Below are 25659 nucleotides of genomic sequence, written 5' to 3'. Positions count from 1 at the left end.
TGTGCATGGGTGGGAGGAAATGGGCTTGCTTTTGCTGATAGTAGTCCTGACGAAGGGTCTCGGCCTGAAACGTCGACTGTACCTCTTCCTAGAGATGCTGCCTGGCCTGCTGCGTTCACCAGCAACTTTGATGTATGTTGCTTGAATTTCCAGCATCTGCAGAATTCCTGTTGTTTGCTTTTGCTGATGTTGTTTTGATGTGTTATTCTGCCAAGTATGGTGGGCAGGCTATGTTGGTGGCGGAATACGTGGCAACACTTGTGGCCTGCCCCCAGCACATCCTTAATTGCGTTGGTTGTTAATGAGAATAACATGTTTTACTGTATGTTTCAACGTAGATGTGATATATCTGAATCTGAACTTCTCATTCGCTCACTTAACAAGAATCTATCACCGACTGAATTTAAAGACTACTTTCCCTGCTTTGAGGAAGCGGGTTGATGACTTGTAGCCATTTGGAAGCAACAGGTCTACCTCGGCTCTGTGGGTGAACCCATATTTCTTAACACTTTAGATCCACTCTGCCAAGACCATCAAGGATCTCATGCAGCTGAATTCATAGTTAACCTGCAGTTCAATTTTGCACCTCATAAAGATCCAAAGAATCTATAAACTTACGGACTCTCACAGCTATCTGGACTATTCCTCTTCTCACCCTGTCTCTTGCAAAAATGCCATCCCCTTCTCGCAATTCCTCCGTCTCCACCGCACCTGCTCTCAGGATGAGGCTTTTCATTCCAGGATGAGTGAGATGTCCTCCTTTTTTAAAGAAAGGGGCTTCCCTTCCTCCACTATCAACTCTGCTCTCAAACGCATCTCCCCCATTTCACGCACATCTGCTCTCACTCCATCCTCCCGCCGCCCCACTAGGAATAGGGTTCCCCTGGTCCTCACCTACCACCCCACCAGCCCTCGGGTCCAACATATTATCCTCCGTAACTTCCGACACCTCCAACGGGATCCCACCACCAAGCACATCTTTCCCTCCCCCCCCTCTGCTTTCCACAAGGATCGCTCCCTACACGACTCCCTTGTCCATTCGTCCCCCCCATCCATCCCCACTGATCTCCCTTCTGGCACTTATCGTTGTAAGCGGAACAAGTGCTACACATGTCGTTACACTTCCTCCCTTACCACCATTCAGGGCCCCAGACAGTCCTTCCAGGTGAGGCGACACTTCACCTGTGGGTCGGCTGGGGTGATATACTGTGTCTGGTGCTCCCGATGTGGCCTTCTATATATTGGCGAGACCCGATGCAGACTGGGAGATCGTTTTGCTGAACACCTACGCTCTGTCCGCCAGAGAAAGCAGGATCTCCCAGTGGCCACACATTTTAATTCCACATCCCATTCCCATTCTGACATGTCTATCCACGGCCTCCTCTACTGTAAAGATGAAGCCACACTCAGGTTGGAGGAACAACACCTTATATTCTGTCTGGGTAGCCTCCAACCTGATGGCATGAACATTGACTTCTCTAAATTCCGCTAATGCCCCATCTCACTCTCGTACCCCATCCGTTATTTATATACATACATTCTTTCTCTCACTCTCATTTTTCTCCCTCCGGCCCTCTGACTATACCCCTTGCCCATTCTCTGGGCTTTTCCCCTCCCTCCCCCTTTTCCTTCTCCCTAGGCCTCCTGTCCCATGATCCTCTCATATCCCTTTTGCCAATCACCTGTCCAGCTCTTGGCTCCAACCCTCCCCTTCCTGTCTTCTCCTATCATTTTGGATCTCCCCCTCCCCCTCCCACTTTTAAATCTCTTACTAGCTCTTTCTTCAGTTAGTCCTGATGAAGAGTCTCGGCCTGAAACGTCAACTGTACCTCTTCCTAGAGATGCTGCCTGGCCTGCTGCATTCACCAGCAACTTTGATGTGTGTTGCTTGAATTTCCAGCATCTGCAGAATTCCTCGTGTTTAAAGATCCAAAGGAAGTAGTTTTGGGTCCAGAGAAGGAAGCCAAGTTCTTGGAGTTGGTCATTCTATTGACGAGGATGGTGCAAACTGACCCAGACAAAGGCACAGCCATCAACGATAGGATAAAATTATCATACACTAGTAAGTTTTCAGATGACTCTGCCATAGTTGGATGCATCAGCAAGGGAGATGAGACTGAGTACAGGGCTACAGTAGGAAACTTTGTCACATGGTGTGAGCAGAATTATCTGCAGCTTAATGTAAAAAAGACTAAGGAGCTGGTGGTAGACCTGAGGAGAACTAAGGTACCGGTGACCCCTGTTTCCATCCAGAGGGTCAGTGTGGACATGGTGGAGGATTACAAATACCTGGGGATATGAATTGACAATAAACTGGACTGGTCAAAGAACACTGAGGCTGTCTACAAGAGGGGTCAGAGCGTCTCTATTTCCTGAGGAGACTGAGGTCCTTTAACATCTGCCGGACAATGCTGAGGATGTTCTACGAGTCTGTGGTGGCCAGTACTATCATGTTTGCTGTTGTGTGCTGGGGCAGCAGGCTGAGGGTAGTAGACACCAACAGAATGAACAAACTCATTCGTAAGGTCAGTGATGTTGTGGGGATGGAACTGGACTCTCTGACGGTGGTGTCTGAAAAGAGGATGCTGTCTAAGTTGCATGCCGTCTTGGACAATGTCTCCCATCCACTACATAATGTACTGGGTGGACACAGGAGTACTTTCAGCCGGAGGCTCATTCCACCGAGATGCAACACAGAGCGTCCTAGGAAGTCATTCCTGCCTGTGGCCATCAAACTTTACAACTCCTCGCTTGGAGGGTCAGACACCCTGAGCCAATAGGCTGGTCCTGGACTTATTTCATAATTTACCGGCATAATTTACATATTACTATTTAACTATTTATGGCTTTATTACTATTTATTACTTATGGTGCAATTGTAATGAAAACCAATTTCCCCCGGGATCAATAAAGTATGACTATGACTATGACTATGACTAAGATCTGAACGTTGATGTGTTGTAAAAATGTAAGTGTTCACCTCAGTAAAGATGAGCAGGGGTCCGGGAAATTTTGTTTCTTCATTGCACTGAATCAGAATCAGGTTTAACCACTGGCATATGTCATGAAGTTTGTTGCTTTGCAGCAGCAATACACTGCAATACATGATAATATAACTATAAATTATGATAATTATATATAGAAACTAATTTTGAAAAATGAGAGGAAAAGTAGTGAGATAGTTTTCATGGATTCACTGTCCATTTAGAAATCTGATGGCAGAGGGGAAGAGGCTGTTCCTGAAACGTTGAGTGTGTGTTTTCAGGCTCCTGTACTTCCTCTCTGATGATGACAATGAGAAGAGGGCATGTAATGGTGGTTCTTAATGACGGATACCGGCTTTTTGAGACATCCCCTTTAGAAGTGTCCTGGATGCTGAGAGGCTAGTCCCCATGATGGAGGTGGCTGAATTTACAACTCTCTGCAGCTTTTTTTCCTGAACCTGTGCAGTGGTCCCTCCAGATCAGACAAGGATGCAACCAGTTAGAATGCTCTCCATGGTACATCTGTCAAAATTTGTCAATGTTTTTGTGACATACCAAGTCTCCTCAAACTTCTAATGAAATATAGCCATTCTCATATCTTCTTTATAATTGCATGAATATGTTGAGCCCAGGATAGATCATCTCAAATGTTGGCACCCAGGGACTTGAAGCTCAATAAGAACTGGTGTGCATTCATTCCACTTCCCCTTCCTGAAGTCAACATTGGATGATATGAACTCGCAGTCATGTGATCTGAATGGAAGTTGCAATGAAAGAGGCAAATCTCTAGCAAATGTATTGACCAATGATTTACACCAAAAAAATGTCAACCTATTTGTTCATCTCCCAGACACTACCTGTTCGAAGGTTTTTTTTTCCCTACTCCTGCCAGAGAATTGCTGTGGTTGGTAATGAAGTTGCCAGTAATATGAGGAAATAAATATATTGGAGCACTTCTTTGCTGTCAATATTGTGGTCAAATAATTAGCCGTCAGTTTCTAGCTTCAATTCGGAGTTAAAACTGGATGGTTAATACTTTCTATAAATTGATATTTTGTATGTTATAAAAACTCTTCCTGAAGTGGTTCTTCTGCTCTTCCAATATAGCTGGTGGAAACAATGGAGAGGTGGTGCAAGAGGTAAGAAATTACAGTCAAAATTATAAAAACACAATGGAAATTCTATCCTAATAAATCTTCCTCATTGCAGCATAAACCATTGTCAGGCTTCTCATCAGAAAAAGAACCTGTATTATACCTCTTGCCAACTTGAAACATTCAGAGGCACTTCAAGGGAGCAGCCTGTAATGAAACATTTGTCCCAAGCTGCAGCAAGAGAGATTCAGACAGGTGATCTGGCATATGGTCAGGACACAGGCAGCAGAGATTCCAGCTAACAATGGTGGAACATCAGGTTTGTGCAAGAAGAGAACTCTGGAGAAAAGCAAAGCACTCCTGGAGAAATGGAGAGGTGAGGTGTGGCTGTGGGGTACAGATTGATTCAGATTCAGATTTATTTACCACATGTTCATGTTTATATACAGTGAAATGGAGTACAGAGATGAAGACCAGGAAGGTATGGAAGTCATAGGGTCCAGAGGCAAACAGCACAGAAGCAGTCACTTTGGTCCAACTTGTCCATGATGACTAAGATTACCACCTAAACTATTCCTGTATGCTCGTGTTTGGCCCATATTCCTCTAAACCTCTCTTATCCATGAACCTGTGCAAGTACCTTTTAAATATTGTTAAATTACCTGCCTCAACCCCTTGCTCTGCTATTTAAATTAAGGAGAAGGATTTTAAAGTTGATGGACAGGGATAGGGATCCGGGGTAATTAGGGTTGAAAGGTGAAACCTGCTCACACCAGATGTAATGTGCATCTGGCCTTAGGGAGAAGCATAGAGCAGATGATGGAAAACAAGCCGCAGGTGGGTATAGGAATAGTAAGGTAAGTTAACAAAGACACAACTGAGTATTCAGCATCAATAAACTGAGACAAGGACATCATCAGAAAACGTTAGCAAGGCAAATCAAAGCAGACTGTCCAAAGATCAAAGCCAGACTTATGAGCATTATGATTCGGTCTGAGACAATGAAACAGAATTTGCATCAGGAGCCAAGATAATAGCTTTAATATGTCTAATTTTTTTTGGAAGAAATTTCAGCTCCACCGGTCCTGGCCAAGAAAATAATTTTCTTAAATGGTAAATTATAAATGAATAGAAATGGTAATTTTACCAATATCCCTCCCTCTTGCATCAATTCCACTTTACTCTTTGTGATTGGAGGTCTTGTACTTCACTTCATCATTTCATTCATTTCTAGTAAATCATTCTAAATAATTAAAAAAAGTCACTTTTTGTTCCCACACAATCCAGTTGCCAGGTAACCTGGACAAAGAATCCTAGCCCTCTTTGCAGATGTTGGAAATCTCGAACCTTGCGCCGTGCATTTATTTTGTTGTCAAAGCTAGTTTCTAAAATTATTCAGAGCTTTTCACAACCTCTGGCCATATCAAACGGCTTCAGAGACAAAAACCTGTTTGTGAAGTCTGGTCATTTGTTCTGCAGCTATCTTGAATGCAGCAACCGAGGTGGGGTTATTTAATTTTGGGTGACGGTAAGTGTCTGTAGGCAGCCTGCTTTACATCTCTCTCCACTTTCCCTCACGTTGACTTTGTCGAATGAGAAATGGTTGTCATTTCAAAACTGCTGACTGAAAACTGGAATACTTTAAGCCACGTTTTATGTACAAACAATGCATAAATAAGCTTGAAAGCAATTACACCTGAAATTGTTTCTGGGTGAAATCATGCCCATTATTAAACTGGCTAAGGTCACCTTGACTCTGAACCACCACACCACATGATCTTGCTAAGCATCTGCTATGTTTCACTGTAGTACAGTGGTCACGCAGGCACTGGATTCATAGGGAAGGAGTTTCCTCTACCTTGGTTTCAGTGAAGACAGGTAGCATCACAGAACTGGGATCTGACAGAATTTCTGACTTTTCCTGACAGCAAGCATCCATTGACTACTTAGAACATAGAAGAGTACAGCTCAGTAGTGGCTCTTAGGCCCACAATATTGAGCCAAGCCATCTGAACAAGCAAGCAGGAGCTCAATTTAAGGTCTCATCAGAAGGACTTTAATACTATGTATTGGTCTAGATTAGGAATCTTGAAGAGGGATTTATGATTATGAAGACACGTAGTCCTCTTTATTGTCATTTAGTAATACATGCATTAAGAAATGATACATTATTTCCTCCGGTGTGATATCACAAAACACAGGACAAACCAAGACTGAAAAAACTGACAAAACCACATAATTATAACATATAGTTACAATTGTGCACAATACCACAACTTGAAGAAGAAGTCCGTGAGCACAGTTTCTCAAATGTCCCACATCTCACGCAGACGGGAGAAGGAAGAAAAACTCTCCCTGCCATGCCGACCACAATCCGACTCTGAGTCGTCCGAAAACTTCGAGCTCCGATCAGCTCTCCGACGCCGAGTACTGAGCGCAATCTCTGTCCGAACGATTCGACCTCCGTCTCGGTCGCCTAAAGCAGGCAAGGCCGGGGATTTTGAGGCCTACCCTCTGAAAGATTCAAGACCACATAGTAACGACAGCAGTGAACGGACGTTTCAGAAATTTCTCCAGATGTTCCTCTGTGCTTTCACGTCCATACTTCATCAAATCAGAATTGTCTGCGGCCCCTATTTAACAGATACGATATCATTTTCACCGGAGAGCTGCGCACGAGCAGCGCACCGCCATCTTCTCCTCCTGCCTTTATTTGAATCCAGAATATATTAGTCGTGTAATTTTGTTAGAGGTATCAAGAGGTATCTTGGTCAAAGAGTGGTCATCCAGGTCGTCCAGCGACTCGTGTCATCCAGGTTGATGCAGCTCGCAGCGGCCACTCCTGTGGTGATGTCTGTTATCTGTCAAGTAGGGTGCCGTCTGTACACAATCCTGATTTGATGGAAATGGATGTGAGAGCACGGAGGAACATCTGGTGAAGCTTCTGAAATGCCTGCTTCACTGCTGCTGTTACTGTGTGGTCCAGAATCTCCACAGGAGAAGGCCCCGAGTCCTCGGCTTTGCTTGTTGCTCGGCGGCCGGGGTGGGGTCGAAGCGCTCGGTAGAGGATGGTGCACGGAGAGGCTGTGTCGGAGGGACTGGTCGGAGGCTCGAAGTTTTTGGACGGACTCAGAGTCCGCTGCGGTCGGGTGCTACCAATGGTGCTGCTCCGGCAAGTTGGTAGCGCTTGGAGGTTCATGGCAGGAAGAGTTCCTCCCTTCGGCCACCTGCGTGGGATGATGAGTCTATCGGGACTTTTGAGACTTTTTTTTACCGTGCCTATGGTCTGCTTTTTATCAAATTATGGTATTGCTTTGCACTGTTGTAACTATATGTTATAATTATGTGGTTTTGTCAGTTTTAGTCTTGGTTTGTCCTGTGTTTTTTTGTGATATCATTCTGGTGGAACGTTGTATCATTTTTTAATGCATGCATTTCTAAATGACAATAAATGAGGACTGAGTGTCCTCATAATCTAATCTAATATAGATCAGGGACTCGTTGAAATGGCAACCATTTCTCATCCCACAAAGCTGATGGGAATAAGCATTGGGAGACAGGCAGCCTATGTGACTCACTATCATCCCAAGTCAAAATTAACCCCTCAGTTGCTATGTGAAAAATAGCTGCTGAACCACAGTGACCAGACTTCACAAACTATCTGATCAACAGTGACCAGACTTCACAAACTATCTGAACCACAGTGACCAGACTTCACAAACTATCTGAACCACAGTGACCAGACTTCACAAACTATTTCTAGGCTGTTAATGGCCCAAGCTTTTGAATGGATCTGAGTAAATATTGAAACTTGTTTTTGAAACTGAATTAATGTCAATGCCTTTGCAAATTTCAGTGGATAAATACAGTATTAGAATGTGGACCTGATAATAAGGAACATAAATTCTGTATACTTTTATGTGCTTTCATGATTTAGACCAGAGTTAAGGTAACATGGAACAGAAATTATTCATGATCTTTATTACTGTTGCATTTTTATTTCAAGGCCAGATTCTGCAGGAGATGGCATGCAATGAAATGTCTAAAGACGTGTAGGTGAGACCTGATAGAATGGGACCAAGAATAACCAAGTTGCTCAAGGAGTGGGGTTTGTGTTATATGAAGAGGCTTAGAGCAGAGAAGATTAATGAAAGATTTAATAGAGTTCAACATTAGTAAGTTTTAAGACACAAAGGACGGAACTGTTTTCACTGCTGGATGCTACTGTTGGTAATCAAACGGCATAGAAGCATCCTCTGGTGGTAACCCCTTCCAACACCTACACACCTATCCCTGCCATGGAAGACCTTCTGTTCCATAGCTGACCCTGCATTCTATGCCCATTAATTGGCCTCAAGATGCATGCACAGCTCGGTGGTGAGATTAGCCAATTTACCAGTGACAATAAATTCAGGGTAAAATATAAGAGTCAGTAGATGAATAAGAATTTTCTCTTAATCAGCATTTTGACGCAAGAATCTATCACTTGAAATGGATTCAACTATAGGTTTTTGAAAGAAGCTAGTCAGGTACTTGAAAGAAAGAAAATGCAGCACTATGGGGAAAGAGCTGGGGAATGTTCAAGTAGAATGATCATACAAATTTCAAAGTTCAAAGTAAATTTATTATCAAAGTACATATACAGTTGCATGCAAAAGTTTGGGCACCCCTGGCCAAAATTTCTGTTAGTGTGAATAGCTAAGCGAGTAAAAGATGAACTGATTTCATAGTCATAGTCATAGTCATACTTTATTGATCCTGGGGGAAATTGGTTTTCGTTACAGTTGCACCATAAATAATAAATAGTAATAAAACCATAAATAGTTAAATAGTAATATGTAAATTATTGCCAGGAAATAAGTCCAGGACCAGCCTATTGGCTCAGGGTGTCTGACCCTCCAAGGGAGGAGTTGTAAAGTTTGATGGCCACAGGCAGGAATGACTTCCTATGACGCTCTGTGTTGCATCTCGGTGGAATGAATCTCTGGCTGAATGTACTCCTGTGCCCACCCAGTGGATGGGAGACATTGTCCAAGATAGCATGCAACTTGGATAGCATCCCCTTTTCAGACACCACCGTCAGAGAGTCCAGTTCCATCCCCACAACATCACTGGCCTTACGAATGAGTTTGTTGATTCTGTTGGTGTCTGCTACCCTCAGCCTGCTGCCCCAGCACATAACAGCAAACATGATAGCACTGGCCACCACAGACTCGTAGAACATCCTCAGCATCATCCGGCAGATGTTAAAGGACCTCAGTCTCCTCAGGAAATAGAGACGGCTCTGACCCTTCTTGTAGACAGCCTCAGTGTTCTTAGACCAGTCAGGTTTATTGTCCAAAAGGCATACAGTTAAAAATGACACATTTCTTTAATACTTTAAGCAAGAAAACATTTTTTATTTCCATGTTTTAGTTTCAAAATAACAAAAAAGGAAAACGGCCTGAAGCAAAAGTTTGGGCACCCTGCATGGCAGTACTTAGTAACACCCCCTTTGGCAAGTGTCACAGCTTGTAAATGTTTTTTGTAGCCAGCTAAGAGTCTTTCAATTCTTGTTTGGGGGATTTTCACCCATTCTTCCTTGCAAAAATCTTCTCGTTCTGTGAGATTCTTCGGCCGTCTTGCATGCACTGCTCTTTTGAGGTCTATCCACAGATTCTCGATGATGTTTAGGTCAGGGACTGTGAGGGCCATGGCAAAACCTTCATCTTGTGCCTCTTGAGGTAGACCATTGTGGATTTTGAGGTGTGTTTAGGATCATTATCCTGTTGTAGAAGCCATCCTCTTTTCATCTTCAACTTTTTTACAGACAGTGTGATGTTTGCTTCCAGACTTTAACCATATATAACCACATAACAATTACAGCACGGAAACAGGCCATCTCGGTCCTTCTAGTCCATGCCGAACTCTTACTCTCACCTAGTCCACTGACCTGCACTCAGCCCATAACCCTCCATTCCTTTCCTGTCGATATAGCTATCCAATTTAACTTTAAATGACAACATCGAACCTGCCCAACCACTTCTGCTGGAAGCTCATTCCACACAGCTACCACTCTCTGAGTAAAGAAGTTCCCCCTCATGTTACCCCTAAACTTTTGCCCTTTAACTCTCAACTCATGTCCTCTTGTTTGAATCTCTCCCACTCTCAATGGAAAAAGCCTATCCACGTCAACTCTATCTATCCCCCTCATAATTTTAAATACCTCTCTTAAGTCCCCACTCAACCTTCTATGCTCCAAAGAATGAAGACCTAACTTGTTCAACCTTTCTGTGTAACTTAGGAGATGAAACCCAGGTAACATTCTAGTAAATCTTCTCTGTACTCTCTCAATTTTTGTTGACATCTTTCCTATAATTCGGTGACCAGAACTGTACACAATACTCCAAATTTGGCCTAGCAATGTCTTGTACAATTTCGAAACATTACATCCCAACTTCTATACTCAATTATCTGATTTATAAAGGCCAGCATATCAAAAGCTTTCTTCACCGCCCTATCCACATGAGATTCCACCTGCAGGGAACTATGCATCATTATTCCTAGATCCCTCTGTCCTACTGCATTCTTCAATGCCCTACCATTTACCATGTATGTCCTATTTTGATTAGTCCTACCAAAATGTAGCACCTCACATTTATCAGCATTAAACTCCATCTGCCATCTTTCAGCCCACTCTTCTAACTGGCCTAAATCTCTCTGCAAGCTTTGAAAACCTATTTCATTATCCACAATGCCACCTATCTTAGTATCATCTGCATACTTACTAATCCAATTTACCACCCCATCATCCAGAATCATTAATATATATATAAAACAAACAACATTGGACCCAGTACAGATCCTTGAGGCACACCACTAGTCACCGGCCTCCAATCTGACAAATAGTTGTCTACCACTACTCTCTGGCGTCTCCCATCCAGCCACTGCTGAATCCATTTTACTACTTCAATATTAATACCTAACGATTGAACGTTCTTAACTAACTTTCTGTGTGGAACCTTGTCAAAGGCCTTACTGAAGTCCAGACAGGCAACATCCACCGCTTTACCCTCATCAACTTTCCTAGTAACATCTTCAAAAATTCAATAGGATTTGTCAAACATGACCTTCCACACACAAATCCTTGTTGACTGTTCCTAATGAGACCTTGTCTATCCAGATAATTATATTTACCATCTTTAAGAATAATTCCCATCAATTTACCCACCACTGATGTCAAACTCACAGTCCAATAATTGCTAGGTTTACTCTTAGAACTCCTTTTAAACAATGGAACACAATGAGCAATACGCCAATCCTCCGGCACCGTCCCCGTTTCTAATGACATTTGAAATATTTCTGTCAGAGCCCCTGCTATTTCCACACTAACTTCCCTCAAGGTTCTAGGGAATATCCTGTCAGGACCCGGAGACTTATTCACTTTTATATTCTTTAAAAGCGCCAGTACTTCCTCTTCTTTAATCATCATAGTTTCCATAACTACCCTACCTGTTTCCCTTACCTTACACAATTCAATATCCTTCTCCTTTTTGAATACCAAAGAAAAGAAATTGTTCAAAATCTCCCTGATCTCTTCTGGCTCCGCACATAGCCGTCCACTCTGATTCTCTAAGGGGCCAATTTTATCCCTCACTATCCTTTTGCTATTAATATAACTGTAGAAACCCTTTGGATTTATTTTCACCTTACTTGCCAAAGCAACCTCATATCTTCTTTTAGCTTTTCTAATTTCTTTCTTAAGATTCTTTTTACATTCTTTATATTCCTCGAGCACCTCATTTACTCGAAGCTCCCTATATTTATTGTAGATCTCTCTCTTTTTCCGAACCAACTTTCCAATATCCCTTGAAAGCCATGGCTCTCTCAAACATTTAATCTTTCCTTTCAACCTAACAGGAACATAAAGATACTGTACCCTCAAAATTTCACCCTTAAATGACCTCCATTTCTCTATTACATCCTTCTCATAAAACAAATTGTCCCAATCCACTCCTTCTAAATCTTTTCGCATCTCCTCAAAATTAGCCTTTCTCTGTTCAAAAATCTCAACCCTGAGTCCAGTCCTATCCTTCTCCATATTTATATTGAAACTAATGGCATTGTGATCACTGGACCCAAAGTGCTCCCCAACACATACCTCTGTCACCTGACCTATCTCATCCCTAACAGGAGATCCAACACTGCCCCTTCTCTAGTTGGTACCTCTATGTATTGCTGCAAAAAACTACCTCGCACACATTTTACAAACTGCAAGCCATCCAGCCCTTTTACAGAATGGGTTTCCCAGTCTATGTGTGGAAAATTAAAATTTCCCACAATGACAACCTTGTGCTTACTACAAATACTTTGCTGGTATTTAATTGAATTCATTCTTCCCTCTACCAGTAAATGTTCCCCATGCCACTGGCTGCAACACAAGCCTAAAGCATGATCGATCCGCCCCCGTGCTTAACAGTTGGAGAGGTGTAATTTTCATGAAATCCTGCACCCTTTTTTCTCCAAACATACCTTTGCTTATTGTGGCCGAAAAGTTCTATTTTAACTTCATCATTCCACAGGACTTGTTTCCAAAATGCATCAGGCTTGTTTAGATGTTCCTTTGCAAACTTCTGACGTGGAATTTTGGCCGTAATGAGCAAAGGTATGTTTGGAGAAAAAAGGGTGCAGAATTTCATGAAAAGAGCACCTCTTCCGAAACTGGTGGTGCATGTCTTGAGGCTCTTGTACTTTTTTCCTGATGGCAGCAGCAAGAAGAGATCATGGCCTGGATGGTGGGGGCCCTTGATGATGGATGCTGCTTTCCTGCAACAGTGCTCCACATAGATGTGCTCAACTTTGGGGAGGGCTTTACCCGCGATGGACTGGGCTATATCCATTATTTCTTTTAACTTTTCTGTACAAGGGCAATGGCATTTCCATACAAGAAGCTCACTGGACTAAGTAACCTTGTTCTGCAATGGTTCCATTACTATATTATTCTTTATTTAGTGACGCAGCGCTGAGTAGGCCATGCTATCCCAGCAATTCCTGACAAATCCGATTAACTCTAACCTAATTACAGGACAATTTACAATCAACAATTAACCTACCTGTATGTCTTTGGACTGTGGGAGGAAACCAGAGCATTCGGGGGAAACCCACACATTCCACAGGGAGGTTATACAGACGGTGTCGGAATTGAACTCTGGAACACCCTGGGCTGAAGTAGCATCGCACTTACTGCTACATTTCTGTGGCATCATGATTTTCATGCTTTCATTAAAGAATAGTTCAAAGTTCAAACTTCAAAGTAAATTTTCTTATCAATGTACATATACGTCACCATATACAACCCTGAAAATCGTTTTCCTGTGGACGTACTCAGCAAAACAATAGAATTGTAACTATAACAGGATCGATGAAAGATCAAACAGAGTGCAGAAGACAACAAGCTGTGCAAATCCAAATATAAATAAACAGCAATAAATAATGAGAGCGTGAGATAAGGAGTCCTTAAAATGAGATCAATGGCTGCAGGAGCATTTCACTGATGGGGCAAGTGAGTGCAGTTATTCCCTTTTGTTCAAGAGCCTGATGGTTGATGGGTAGTAACTGTTCTTGAACCTGGTGATGTACTTCCTGAGTCTCTTGTACTTCCTACCTGATAGCGTGATCTGGGCGGTGGGGATCTTTGTTGATGATTGCTGCTTTCCTGTGCCAATATTTCATGTAGATGTGCTCGATGGATGGGAGGCTTTACCCATGATGTACTGGGCCGAATCCACTACCTTTTGTTTGATCTTCCATTCAAAAGCTTTGGTGTTTCCATACCAGGCCGTGATGCATCCACCACACACCTATAGAAGTTTGTCAAAGTTTTAGATGTCATACTGAATCGCCACAGACTCCTAAGGAATAAAGGTGTTGTGCACTTTCACGGTTGCTCTTACGAGCTGGGTCCTCTGAAATAGTAACACCCTAGAATTTAAAGTTGCTAACCCTCTCCATCTCTGATCCTCCGATAAGGAATGGCCCGTAGACCTCTGGTTTCCCTCTCCTGAAGTCTATAATCTGTTCCTTGGTCTTACTGACACTAAGTGAGAGCTTGATGCTATGATACCACGCCACCAGATTTTCAATCTCCTTCCTGTATGCTGATTCGTCACTGCCTTTGATTCGGCCTACGGCAGTGGCATTGTCAGCAAACTTGAGTATGGTATTGGAGCTGTGTTTAGTCGCAAAGTCCTAAGTGGAAAGCAAATCGAGCGAGGGGCTAAGTGCACAGCCTTATGGTACACCTGTGCTGATGGAGACCACGGGGGAGATGTTGTTGCCAATTCGAACTGACTGGAGTCTACAAGTAAGGAAATTGAAGATCCAATTGCGCAAGGAGGTACTGAAGCAAAGATCTCAGAGATTATTGATTAGGTTTGAGGGGATTGGTAGTGAATACTGAGCTGTAGTCAATAAAGAGCATCCTGATGAATGCACCTTTGCTGTCCAGATGTTCTAGGATTGAGTGAAGAGCCAATGAGGTGGCACCTGATGTGGACCTGTTCCTCTGGTAGGCAAATTGGAGCAGGAACTGATACTGTATGTCTCATCACCAACCTCTCTAAACACTCTGTTACTGTAGGTGTAAGTACTGTGTTAAGAGAGGCTTTTAGAAGATGTGTTTTAAAATACTTTGCCATTATTGTTCCAATAAAACTGCTGTAGAGACAATATTGCAAATACAATAGGACCGAGATGAGGAAAAACTTCTTCACACAGAGAGTGGTGAATCTGTGGAATTCTCTGCCACAGGAAACAGTTGAGGCTAGTTCATTGGCTATATTTAAGAGGGAGTTAGATATGGCCCTTGTGGCTACGGGGGTCAGGGGGTATGGAGGGAAGGCTGGTGCAGGGTTCTGAGTTGGATGATCAGCCATGATCATAATAAATGGCGGTGCAGGCTCGAAGGGCCGAATGACCTACTCCTGCACCTATTTTCTATGTTTCTATGTTTCTATATCTGTTTGGAAAACTCAAGCCATAGTGATATTGTGAAAACACTAGAATTCAAATATTCTGAGTATTAGGACAAATGTAACTATCTATCCTGCACACACCAGTGAGTTCTGACTTTATGCATTTGCTCAGTGTACTGAACCAATTTTAAATAATGTTTATTTTTACCTTCTTCACTCTATAGCGTGATTGTGTCATCTTATCTTTAAACAAAATCTGAGCCTCATGTAACATAATGCCGTGGTAGAGAGTTATTTCAGTGAATTCTTTTGCTGCAGCAGTACCTGAGAAATTATTTCTTTCTTCCATACCAGAAGGAGATTCGTCACTCCTCCCTCGGCGTGACTCCTCACCATTTGCCATATGCAAGGGATTTCTAACTATTGCTAGTGTAAAACCTGACTTTATGGACTCATAACAATCTCACAAGGATTTCGTCCGGTGGCTTCCTTGGTAAAATAAAATAACCTGCCATTTCTATGTAGCTCGATAGCACAGTTACCTCTGTATTTGAAATAACACCGATGATTAGGGCAATGAGACAACCAAAGGTTGTTACTTAAGTATTCAGCAATACGGTTTGTTTGTGCATGGAATTTTAATCTCATATCTTCAACATAAATAGTTTTCACTGACCACTGCCAAGGTTAATTTATTAGGAAGCTAGCAGGAGTTACAGAGAAAATATCATCACTTACAGACTGGGTAAAATATTCCCATTAGTCGCACTTGTGCAGTTATAAGCATAATTTTCTCTCACCACATGACAGCATTTGAACCTGTTATCTATATTAACACATAGTTTCAAATGTTCTTATAAATTTAACATCAACACAAAGAACAGAAAGAATAAGACAGAAATAACTGATTCTATGAAATGCAAGCTCTTCCTGCTGCTTTAGGGCCATTTCTTTAAACTGATTGGGAACCTTTCAGCAAGCCATTCAGAACTAATAAAAATACTTCCTCATTTTCCCTTCTCAAATTACTTCTCAGCTGGTTTCATGTATTTTAAGCTGGGCAATGCATGCAAAAATCATTATTCAATTTGTTCTCATTTATCTAGGTCTCCTGTACTTCACAAATGTTTCTTGAAAATCATCCGATAGAAGCAAGTGTGGCAGTGAAGAAACCCATAGCGACATTGACAGAGTCTGAGGAATATCATGTGCATTTAACTGCTGTTTCCCGGGTGAAAGTCCTGATCTTCTGTGCTTTTCTTGGTATTTCTTAAAGTAAGTTTCAATGGTCTTTAAATTATACAGTTAACTGGGGTAAATATTCCTCATCTAAGAGTGAGTAATTAATGATATTAGTCATAGCACACCCATGATCCAATGGTAACTTTATCAATGTCCTCAAGGCAGTTTGGTTGGAGTCTGAGCTCATGGGTAAGGTAATGAATTTTGTGACTAATATATTTGGGGCTAAGATCTGCAGGCCTTGGGATAGATGGGTATGTCCTGTGTTAATGAGCACGTATGATCGACATTCTAGAGTAGGGGTTCTCAAACTGGGGTCCACAGGCCCCTCAGTTAATGGTAGGGTTCCATGCCATAAAAAAGGTTGGGAACCCCTTTGCTAGAGGAAGATTCTGCCATCAGAAAAGTAAAAAGGTGCGATTTTCCACCATTGCTTTATCTTCCCTTTCAACCCATTTTGTTGTTCAGTCGTGTCTGACTCTTCGTGACCTCATAGGCCATAGGGATTTCAAGGTAAGATATGGAAGTAGATCGCCAGGCCTCTCTTCCGTGCAGATACTGCTGCTGCCCAGGTTGGGACCTAGCTGGGTTTGAACTCAGGACCATCTGCCTTGAAGTCCAGTGCTGATGCCACTACACCACCAGCCAGCCCCACCAAGAATCCAAAAACACAGTGCTCTGATCAGTACAACCCAGACTATCCATTGGAGCAAAACATTAGAGTCTGAGAGTGCTGGTGTGAAAAAGAGGCTGGCGGACAATGCTGGACAAGGATTTCATGTAATCTATTGTCATTTTATCCAAATCTTACTCCAGCTGCGAAAGATTTCAATGATTATTGATCATTAAGGTTAAACAGCTTTAATTTAATCAGAGCTGTGAGCAGAACAATATCTGTGCTAACTCTCAACAAACATAGTGTGCCTAGGAAACCACAGCTTTGCTTTCAGACCCCATAATATCTCATGGCATCAGGTCTAAAGGTGGCATGGAAGCTCCCGTTGAAAACAGCCTCCTGCTCTGTTTAGATGATGAATTAATACTCTTCCCTGCTGAATGCATAACTTGGCAAAATATTCTGATGAACGGCAGAGTATTCTTCAATGCCTATCACCAAGACTGATTATACTGCACTGCTAATGGCAATGACAATCTATGTCTTAAGAACATAACTAACAGGCTGGGTCTGCAGCAAATGTGAGGTGATCAAACTGTGTGAAAAATATACTTGACTTTAACTTGAAACTGTCAATTTTATCCCTTCAATTACAGCACTATCATTTGCGTAGTCCTTGTGGAGACAAGGCTCAATCTTCCCTACAGATAACACCTTCTATTTTTTTGTGTCAATTTGACAAATGAGATGGATTATAAAAAAAAATTAACATCTTCCAGGCTTATCTTCCATATGGTGTATGTCTCCACAACAGTAGATTGTACTGTAATTACAATTTATAACCTCATGACCTCAGGAAATAAGCAATAAAACAGGACCAGCTGGAAATATTCAGCAGATCAGACAGCGTCTGTGGAGAGAGAAGCATAACAGAGGGATCTAGGAATAATGGTGCATAGTTCCCTGAAGATGGAATCTCATGTGGATAGGGTGGTGAAGAAAGCTTTTGGTTTGCTGGCCTTTATTAATCAGAGCATTGAGTATATGAGTTGTGATGTAATGTTGAATTTGTATAAGGCATTGGTAAGGCCAAATCTGGAGTATTGTGTACAGTTCTGGTTACCGAATTATAGGAAGTATGTCAGTAAAATTGAGAGAGTACAGAGGAGGTTTACTAAAATGTTCCTGGATTTCATCTCCTAAGTTACAGAGAAAGGTTGAACAAGTTAGGTCTTTATTCTTTGGAGCGTAGAAGGTTGAGGGGAGACTTGATAGAAGTGTTTAAAATTATGAGGGGGATTGATAGAGTTGACGTGGTTAGACTTTTTCCATTGAGAGTGGGGAAGATTCAAACAAGAGGGCATGGGTTGAGAATTAGAGGACAAAAGTTTAGGGGTAACATGAGGGGGAACTTCTTTACTCAGGGAGTGGTAGCTGTGTGGAATGAGCTTCCAGCAGAAGTGGTTGAGGCAGGTTCTATGTTGTCATTTAAAGTTAAATTGGATAGATATATGGACAGGAAAGGAATGGAGGGTTATGGGCTGAGTGCAGGTCGGTGGGAATAGGACAGGGTAAGAGTTCGGCATGGACTAGAAGGGCCGAGATGGCCTGTTTCCGTGCTGTAATTGTTACATGGTTATATGGTTATATAACAATCCTAATACAAAACAGATCAAATCAAACCTCTGTGATCTCGCCACATCTGGTTGTAAATGGTGGTGGAAAATTTAAACAACCTATATAAGAAGTGGGCAGTGCCAAGGAATGAGCTGTCCTGGGCTCCTTCTAATAGTCTTTAGCCATTTCTGTGACAGTCTGACGAAATTCTGGCGGTGCCCAGCTATCAGCGTTGTGGGATGATGTCCATCATATGAAGCCATTCATCAGGGTAGCTTGTGGAAAACCTTCTCAATGATCGTCAGGGGTGACATGAAATGTAGTAGTACCTGTTCCTAAGTGAATGCACCTAAAAATCAAGGTTCAGCAGGGACCAACAGAAGAACTTATGGAAAATGCTCGGGAGATTGTGATTTATATTCATTGTTTAAAACGTTGGCATTTCTGGGATGTGTGCCCATCCCCACCTGAGCTTCTGAAGGTGGTGGTGAGGCATCCTCTTGAACTGATTCACTCCAAAGCAACACACACAAAATGCTGGAGGAACTCAGAAGGCCAGAGAGCACCTATGGAAAAGAATAAACAGTCAACGTTTCAGGTTGAGGCCCCTCATCAGGGCTGTAATGTAAGGGGGAAGAAGCCAGATGAGAAGGTAGGGCAAAGGGAGGAAGCAATACAAGGTGGCAGGTGATTGTTGGAACCAGGAGAGGGGAAGGGGATGAAGTGAAGAGCTGGGAAGTTGATTGGTAGAAGAGGTGAGGGCTGGAGAAGGAGAAAACGATAGGAGAGGACAGAAGGCCATGGAAGAAAGGAAAGGGGGAGGAGCACCAGAGGGAGGTGATGGTCAGGTAAGAAGGGAAAGTGTGAGAGGGAAACACAAATGGGGAACAGTGAAGGTGGGGTGTGGTTTGATAATTACCGGATGTTCGAGAAATCGATGTTCGTGCCATCAGGTTGGAGGCTACCCAGATGGAATATGAGGTGTTCTTCCTCCAACCAGAGTGTAGGCCTTATCGTGGCAGTAGAGGAGACCACGGACTGACATGTCAGATTGAGAATGAGAAGTAGAATTGAAATGGGTGGCCACTAGGAAATCCCACTTTTTGAGGTAGATGAAGCGAAGGTGCTCGACAAAGTGGTCTCCCAGTCTACATCAGGTCTGACTGATAGACAGCAGGCCACACCGGGAACACCAGGTATGGTAGATGACCCCATTGAGAAACTGTTTTCCTTCATTTAGGTGGGTAATGCTAATTACCATAGTCCACATTGGTAGCAACATCTCCAACTCCATCACGCTTAATGTCGGTGCCCCCCAGGGCTGTATGCTCAGTCCGTTGCTGTTCACACTGCTGACGTGTGACTGAACTGTTAGATCCAGTTCAAACCAAATTAGTAAGTTTGCTGATGACACAACAGTGGTCGAGCTCATCAGTTATGACGACAAGATGGCATACAGAGAGGAGGTAGACTGGTTGGTAGGATGGTGCAGCACAACAACTTGAGTCTCAATGTGGACAAAACTAAAGGGGTGATTGTGAACTTTGGGAAGGTGCTGGCTGACCCATTCCTCACTGCACATAAATTGCTCGGAGCACCAAGTTTCTGGGAGTGCACACAACGGGCAATCTTACCTGGTCCTTCAACACTACTTCTTTAGTTAAGAAAGCATCACAGTTTTTCCTCTTCCTGAGGAGATTGGGGCAAGTGAGGCCCCTTTCCCTCCTCCCCCTCCCACCCATTTTAACCAATTATTATAGGAGCACCATTGGGAGTGTACTAACCAACTGCATCACCTTCTGGTACAGGAATTGCAAGGCCTCTGAAAGACCATACAAAGAATTGTGAGGAATTCTGGGAGGATCGTTGGGGACCTCTATCTGTCTGAGATACATACCAGGAGTACTGCATACTCAGGGCCCTTAGCATGGTCAATGATCTCTCCCATCCACCCAACAATCTCTTTGACCCCCTACCATCAGACAGGAGGCACCGTACCGGGAGGACAAGAACTGTTAGGATGGAAAACAGCTTCCTCCCTCCAGTCCGTGAGAATACTGAGCCCTCTGTCACCACCCAGTTTTCATGTATGAAGCATCAGTAGTGTTATACTGTTTATTTTTTGGCTTGTGACAGAAATACATTTTATTATTTATTAATTTATTTGCATGCTGTATGTGAGTTAGGTATACTGTGTTGTGCACCTTGGTTCAGCGGAACATTGCTTCATTGCTTGGCAGTGTACATGCACAATAAAATTAAAATGAAAATAAACTTGAACGTGAATTACTGCATCAGAAATGAAATTATAACAAGCGGAGTTGGGTTCTGCTTCAAATCCTACTGCCTCTGTGATATGTGCAGCAAAATTCCACCCAAAGCCGGCGAACCAACGTGAGTTGGAGAGCTATGAGAGAAGAGGTCTGGGAGCGAAGTTTAAAAGGGGAAAGCTTCCGGGGAACTCGGCTATAACTGGCACACCAATCGTGTGTTGGAGAACAGGGAGGGTTCAGGCATAAAAGGAAGACATTGCCTAATGGAGTGGTCATCAAGGGAGCGGTGATCGACGGAGTGATCTGAGGCAGAGTGGTAGGGCTTTGGCTCATTTGGACTTCGGTGAGGTAAGTGGGTAAATGGACTTTGTTTTTTCCTTGCATTTTTTTTGAGGAATAGACAGCATGTCTGTAGGGTTAGTACTTTGCTCCTGGTGTCAGATGTGGGAATCCTGGGAATCTTCAGTCTCCCAGGTGGCCATATCTGCGCCAGGTGCACTGAGATGCAGCTCCTGAGAGACCGTGTTAGGGATCTGGAGCTGCGGCTTGATGACCTACAGCTTATTGGGCAAAGTGAGCAGGAGATGAATAGGAGCTACAAGGAATTAGTCACCCAAAGGCCGCAGGAGTTAGATTAGTGGGTGACGGACAGGGAAGTGAAGGGAAGAGCTCAGATAGCAGAGAGCACCCTGTGGTCATCCCCCTCAGTAATCGTTATCTCATATTGGATGCTGTTGAGGGGGTGACCTAACAGAGGACGACCATGGCGATCGGGTCTCTGGAACTGAACCTGGTTCCGTGATGCAGAAGGGAGAGAAGAAGTTGAGGAATGCAGTAGTCATAGGGGATTCCATAGCGAGGGGAACAGACAAGAGGTTCTGTCAGCCTGATAGAGATACCCGCATGGTGTGTTGCCTCCCAGGTGCAAGGGTATGGGATGTCTCAGATCAGGTGCAGAGTATTCAGAAGGGAGAAGGTGAACATCCAGAAGTCTTGCTACACGTCGGTACCAATGTCATAGGTAGAAAAAAGGAGGAGGTCCTGAAGTGAGAATTCAGGGAATTGGGTAGGAAGCTGAAAAGCAGGACCTCCAGGGTAGTAATCTCAGGATTGCTGCCTGTGCCATGTGCTAACGAGCACAAGAATAACCTGATCAGGCATATTAATGCGTGGCTGAGAGACTGGTGTAGGGGGCAGGGCTTCGGGTTCCTGGATCATTGGGGCCTCTTCTGGGGGAGGTACAACTTGTAAAAAATGGACGGGTTACACCTGAACCCAAAAGGGTCCATTATCCGAGCAGGCAGATTTAATAGGACTGTTAGGGAGGTTTTAAACTAATTTGGCAGGGGGATGGGAACCAGAGTGAGAGGGGGAAACAGAAATAAATCAAAGATAGTGTGCAACAGAGATGATAGAAAGGACAGGCAAGAGATGAGGTATGATCACAACTAGTGGTATGATTTACAACAGAAAGCAACAAATACTGGACTAAAAGTGTTATACTTGAATGCACGCAACATAAGAAATATAATGGATGATCTTGAAATTCAGCTACAGACAGACAAGTATGACGTTGTGGCCATCTCTGAAATTTGGCTACAGGATGGCTGCCATTGGGAGCTGAATGTCCACGGATATACAGTGCATCGAAAAGATAGGTTAGTAGGCAGAGGGGTTGGTGTTGCCCTGTTTATAAGAAATAATATTACATCATTAGAAAGGGATGACATAGGATTGGGAGGTGTAGAGTCTCTATGGGTTGAGTTAAGAAATGGCAAGAGTAAAAGGACCCTAATTGCAGTTGTATACAGGCCTCCAAACAGCAGCCGGGATGTGGATTACCAATTACAGCAGGAGATAGAAAAGGTGTGTCAGAAAGGATTTTAACATGATTGGGAAAACCAGTCCAGCGCTGGACCTCAAGAGAGAGTATTTGTAGAATGTCTAAGGGGTGGCATTTTAGAACAGCTTGTTGTTGAGCCTCCTAGGGGATCGGCTGTGCTGGAATGGGTGTTTTGCAATGATCTGGAGGTGATAAAGAGAGTTTAAGGTTAAGGAACCCTTAGGGATCAGTGATCACAATATGATCGAGTTCACTTTGAAATTTGAGAAGGAGAAACTAAATTCCAATGTGTCAATATTCCAGTGGAATAAAGGAAATTACAATGGCATGGGAGGGGAACTGGCCAAAGTTGACTGGAAAGATATACTAGCAGGAAGGACAGCAGTGCAGCAATGGCTGGAGTTTCTGTGAAAAATGAGGGAAGTGCAAGACAGATATATTCCAAACAAGAAGAAATTTTCAAAGGGAAGAAGGATGCAACAGTGGCTGACAAGTGAAGTCGGAGCCAAAGTAAAAGCAAAAGAGAGGGCATACAAAGAAGTCAAAGATAGTGGGAAAATAGGGGATTACGAAGCTTTTATAAACTTGCTGAAGGAAGCTAAGAAGGTCATTAGGAAGGAAAAGATGAATTATGAAAGGAAGCTGGTGACTAACATCAAAAAAGATACTTAAAACTTTTTTAAGTATATCAAGGGTAAAAGAGAGTTGAGGGTAGATATTGGACCAATACAAAATAATGCTAGAGATATTATAATGAGAGATGCAGAGACAGCAGAGGAACTGAGTGCATATTTTGCATTAGCCTTCACAGTGGAAGACATCTGCAGTATACTGGACATCCAAGAGCATCAGGGAATGAAGTATGTGCAGTGAAAATTATGACTGAGAAGGTGCTCAGGAAGCTTTATAGTCTGAGGGTAGATAAATCTCTTGGACCTGATGGAATGCACCCTTGGGTTCTGAAGAAAGTAGCTGGAGAGATTGCGGAGGCATTAACAATGATTTTTCAAGGATCAATAGGTTCTGGCATTGTACCAGATGACTGAAAAATTGCAAATACTACTCCACTATTTAAGAAGGATGAGAGGCAGCGGAAAGGAAACTATAGACCTGTTAGCCTGACATCAGTGGTTGGGAAGTTGTTGGAATTGATTATTAAAGGATGAGATTATGGAGTACCTGGAGGCACATGACAAGATAGGCCAAGGCCTGAAAGGAAGATCCTGGCTGACTAAACTACTGCAATTTTTTGAGGAAATTACAAGCAGGGTAGACGAGCAGTAGATGTGGTGTACTTGGATTTTCAGAAGGCCTTTGACAAGGTGCCGCACATAAGGCTGCTTAGCAAGTTAAGAGCCCATGGAATTACAGGGAAGTTACCAGCATGGGTGGAGCATTGACTGATTGGCAGAAATCAGAGAGTGGGAATAAAGGGATCCTAGTCTGCCTGACTGCTGGTTATCAGTGGAGTTCCACAGGGGTAGGTGTTGGGACTGCTGCTTTTTACGATGTACGTCAAAGATTTGGACTATGGAATTAATGGATGTGTGGCTAAATTTGCCAAGGATACAAAGATAGGTGGAGGAGTGGGTAGTGTTGAGGAAACAGAGAGCCTGCAGAGAGACTTAGATAGTTTAGGGGAATGGGCAAAGAAGTGGCAAATGAATTGCAATGTTGGAAAGTGAATGGTCATGCACTTTGGTGGAAGAAATAAATGGGCAGGCTATTATTTAGATGGGCAAAGAATTAAAAATGTAGAGATGCAAAGGGACTTACCTAAAGGTTAACCTTCAGGTTGAGTCGGTGGTGAAAAAGGCAAATGCAACATTGGCATTTATTTCTAGAGGTATAGAATATAAGAGTCGGGATGCGATGTTGAGGCTTTACAAGGCACTCCAGAGACCATACTTGGAGTATTGTGTGCAGTTTTGGGCACCTTATTTTAGAAAGGATATACTAACATTGGAGAGGGTTCAGAGAAGATTCATAAGAATGATTCCCGGAATGAAAAGATTACTGTATGAGGAATGTCTGGCAACTCTTGGATTGTATTCCCTGGAGATCGGGAGAATGAGGGGGATCTCATAGAAACATTCCGAATGTTAAAAGGCCTGAACAGATTAGATATGGCAAAGTTATTTCCCATGATAGGGGAGTCTAGGACACGAGGGCACGACTTCAGGACTGAAGGACGACCAAGTCATTGGGTGCATTTAAGACAGAGATAGATAGGTTCTTGATTAGCCAGGGCATCAAAGGGTATGGGGAGAAGGCAGGGGAGTGGGGGTGACTGGAAGAATTGGATTAGCACATGATTGAATGGCGGAGCAGACTCGATGGGCCAATTAGCCCACATCCGCTCCTATATCTTATGGTCCTATGATCTAAGAGAGAGGGAAGTTTTCATCCTATTCAAATGAAAATATGAGAATTGATGTTTCAATTGTTACTCTTGAAAGTGAGGCCACACAGAGTATTAGTGCACAGTTTTATTTCCCTTAACTAAAAAAAGAATATGCTGGAATTGGAAGCATTTAAAAGAGATGCATTGGGTTAATTTCAGGGAAGACATGATTGTCCTATTACCAGCAGTCAAAGGAATTAAATCTTTTTTTCTTCAGGATTTAAAAGAATGCAGGGTAATTTTATTGAAGCATATAAAAACCTTTGAGGGTATGATAGGGTAGATGTTGAGATGTTTCCAGTCTTAGTAGAATCTAAATGAGGGCTAATAGTTACAAAATTAGGGCACAATCATTCAGAAATGAGCTTCATAGGAGCTGCTTGGAGATGTGGTGAATCTCTGAGATTGTCTACCTCAGGGCTGTGGAAGCTAGAACCATGGATGAACTCAAAGAGGAGGTAGATAGAGTTTTGAAGGGTTGGTGGTAAATTGTCAAATTAAATTAATACAAAACATACAAACAGTAGTTAGTGCAATGTAACTACAGCTCAGTTCAAATCCGGCACCATTCTATAAGGGGCCTCCGTATGTCCTCCCAGTGGAAGGTGTAGGTTTTTCCCAGGTGCTCCGGTTT

The sequence above is a fragment of the Mobula birostris genome, chromosome 1 (genome assembly GCF_030028105.1).
Source record: "Mobula birostris isolate sMobBir1 chromosome 1, sMobBir1.hap1, whole genome shotgun sequence".
Taxonomy (NCBI): domain Eukaryota; kingdom Metazoa; phylum Chordata; class Chondrichthyes; order Myliobatiformes; family Myliobatidae; genus Mobula; species Mobula birostris.
Note: the sequence above shows the minus strand (reverse complement) of the source record.